The sequence below is a fragment of the Suncus etruscus genome, chromosome 15 (genome assembly GCF_024139225.1).
Source record: "Suncus etruscus isolate mSunEtr1 chromosome 15, mSunEtr1.pri.cur, whole genome shotgun sequence".
Classification (NCBI taxonomy): Eukaryota; Metazoa; Chordata; class Mammalia; order Eulipotyphla; family Soricidae; genus Suncus; species Suncus etruscus.
Genome location: NC_064862.1, coordinates 72,176,138 through 72,179,785, shown reverse-complemented (window position 1 = coordinate 72,179,785; position 3,648 = coordinate 72,176,138).

Below are 3,648 nucleotides of genomic sequence, written 5' to 3'. Positions count from 1 at the left end.
TGTTTTTCAGAACTGAAACCTTAAAAATGATATCCTCCCCCCCACCAGCCTTTAGTGGTTAGTTCCAAAAAACAAGGCTCAGGTAAAACTTTGGGGAACCACTATTGGGCAAGGACTTTCTGGAATATCAACTCACACAGTTGAATCGGGAGGAATTGGTGAGGGTCAAAGATAAAAGATGGGGTCCCCAGCACTCCTGCCCATTCAGTGCCAAGCACTCAGGCCTGGGTGTGTGTGTGTGAGGGTCAAAGATAACAGACAGTGGCCTGAAACACATAATGTTCCTGAACATGATGGCTTCATGCCTCCCTCCTTAGGGAACACCTGTTTTTGGTTCTTGGTTTTTTTTTTTTTTTTTTTTTTTTTTTTGGGCCACATCTACTGGTGCTCAGGGCTAACTTGAAACACATTTTTGTTTTGTTTTTGGGCCACACCTGGCAGCACTCAAGCATTACTTCTGGCTCTGTGGTCAGAAATTACTCCTTCAGGGGACTATATGGGATGTGGGGGAATCTAACCTGGGTTGGCCACAGGAGAGGCAAACACCCTACCTTCTGTGCTATTGCTCTGGCTCCTTAAAACACCTTTGAAAGCAGAGTATCACCTTCATGTCACCCGAGCTGGGATCTATGCTTAGTCTAGGTGGCTGTGTCGGGGACTGCGGTGCCAGAATCGAAGCTTCGACTTTTGACAGTTCTTGCACTCCCATTGTTAAGTGTGGACACGAGCTACAGGACACGGCAGAGGCCCAAATAATGGGGGTCCTGTGCACAGCTCCTCCAGCTGCAGGGAAGGTGAGGCGTGGGGCTCAGCCAGAGCTGCTCCCTGCTTGTCCAGCACTGCAGAGGTGGCTGGAAGGGAGTGCTGCAGTGCGCTGGTCAGCTGCTCTAATCTGGCTGTCTGTGCCTGGTCTCTGTGGGCATCATGACATTGTGGCCCTGAGATCTGCAGCTGGAGTTCCAAAAAACTCGAATCAAAGCCTGTGGAAAGGGGCCGGAGAGATGGCACAGCGGTAGGGCATTTGCCTTGCATGCGGTCAATCTGGGAGGGATCCGTTTCAATTCCTAGCATACCACATGGTCCCCCAAGCTCGCCAGGAGCGATTTCTGAGCACAGAATCAGGACCCCTGAGCATCACCGGGTGTGGCCCAAAAACCAATCAATCAAAAAAAAAAAAAAAAAAAAAAAAAAAAAAAAGCCTGTGGAAAAGAACTTGGTGCTCCCAACAGGGTAGAGGGCAGGAGTGCACAGCAGACCCGGCACCACATATTGTCCGCTGAACCCATCAGGAATAAGGGTTGAGGCAGTGGGTGGGAGGTTCCTGATGGCTGCCAAAGGGACTACTTGGGGCCAGTGGAGGGTTCTTCAGGTCTGGCCGGGCACATGCTGGGTTGGGATAAGGGCACTGGGTGATCCATGAAAAAAGGAGGGAAGGCATTGTGGGGGTGGGAGGCACCCACCCCCATTTGCCCTTGAAGATGTGGTCAACTCCTTGAAGCTGACTTGCTGGACTTTGGTTGTTTTGGGGCCACACCCAGAGATGCTCAGGGGTCACTCCTGGAAGGATTTGGGGGACCATCTGGGGTTTTGGGGATCGAATCTGGGCCAGTCATATGCAAGTCTATGCCCCTCCACACACCCCTCTGCACTATCTGGTGGACACACGCTCCTGTCCTCCAGAGTTGCTGTTTTTTCAGGGCCTCCGAGGTGTAGTAAGGGGTTCCCGGTGCCCCTCTGCCAACCATCTTCAAGATGCAGTGCTGAGGAGCCTGAGTTGGCTATAACCCCTGGACTGTCTGGTCCATCAATGGCCTGTCTTGGGGTCTGTGTGGCCTCAGATATGACCAGAGCTGGAACTGGGACACATCCCCTTGACTGTAGCCCCAGGATCTGAGCTGGAGCCATGCACCCCATTCTGGCTCCTACTACCACTGAACCACCAGATCCTAGCGCACCCCTACCCAGTGCTGTCACCCCAATATGGGGTATGGGACTTTAAGCCTGACTGGGACTCATTTCCCATGTCCCCCCCCCCCCCCCACCTGGGTTCGGAAAGGGGAGAGGAGGCAAGCCCCTCAGTGCAAACCAGACAAGCCAGACTGTGTCTCCTGCACTTTAATGAACACTTTACAAAGTACAAAATATACTGTCTTTGGGGGACAACGGGGGCTTTTCCCTCTCCGTCATACAGTACATGGATCTTGGGGTGTTTCTCCAGCAAGGACAGCCCGTACAAAGGGCTGGGGGCTGCCACCACCCCCTCCCTAGCCTTCCGAGCCCCACTGCAGGATAACGGAAATGATTTTGGCAGAGAGCAAGGGGAGGGCTTGGAATTTGGTTGGTTGTCAGGCCCAGATTGTTCTCTGGGGTGGTAAACTGAGGCAGCAAGAAGGACAAAGTGCTGGGGCTGTCTCAGGACTCAGGAGTCTGGCATCACCCCCCCCCATAAACGCCTTGTCAGTTGACTCCCCACTTCCCAGCTGGCTTAGGGGTCTCCCCATAAAGGGGCCTGGAAACACTCGGAGATGAACTTCCTATTTGGAACTTGAGCTGAGCCAACCTGCGCTTTCCTGGAGTGCAGGGAGGGTGAAGGAGCTAGTGTGGGGCCCCACTGATGCTCCCCTCACACCTGTGTCATCTGAGGGGGGGGCATTCACCAGGCCTGCCCCTCTGAAAGGCTTCTAGAAATTCTGAAAACCCCAGAACAGCCTTTTCCCCATCCCCACTCACGCCAACTGCCCCAGCCCCGCCCACAGCAGGACACTTATTGGGGTACAGTCTGGTAACCCCAGGCCGTGCTCACTTATCAAGCACCACCCGAAGTCCCTTAGTTTGCCACCTGGGAAATCCTAAGATCCAGTGGGTCAGCAAGGTGACCCCAGGATGTCTGGGGGGACAAGCAGCCTGGCCTATTGATCAGGGAATGGTGTCACCTGGTTGGGACAGGCTCTGGTTCCATTCATGGCCTTTGTACCAGTTCTGCAGGGTCCAGACCCTCAGCGCCCCTTGCTGTGTGGTTGGACGCCTGCACAGGAGCTGGGGAAGGGGAGAATGCTGGTGGCTTATGGGGGGAGGCTGGACCCCGAATCTTGGGGGCTCTGCTCGCCTTCCCATCGGGACACGTGTCCTGGGCTGAAGGCAGTGGTGGAGGCAGCACCTCTTGGGGGCTAGGGCTGGCACTGCCTCAGGGGCTTCTGGGGGACCTGGGAGTCTATGTGGAGGGGAGGCCCCAGAGTCCCAGGCATGGGTGGCATTTAGGGGTCTGGTCATTTCTCTCTGGGGGCCATTCCTTGCACTCCCGCACAGAGCACAGGCTGGGGGCTTCAGATGGGATGGGTCTGGCAACCCCAAATAGCTGGGGACAGAGGACCCAGGGAAAATCATATCCTGTCCCCACAGGGTGGCAGGGACTAAGCTAGTCATGGAGCCTCCCAAGGGTGTGGCTTCCCACTTTAAGCTCCCTCTCTTGGGGGAAATGGCCCAGAGGCAGAATTGGGAGCAGAGCCCCGAGTATAAGCTTGTAGGTGGGAAATGATCAGGGGAAGGGGGACCCTAAGGAGCCCAAACAACTGCAGAGGCCAGGCCTTTCTCTGTCCAAACCCTCTTCCTCCCTCTAAAGCATGTTCAGGGCCCTTGGGGATGAGGTGC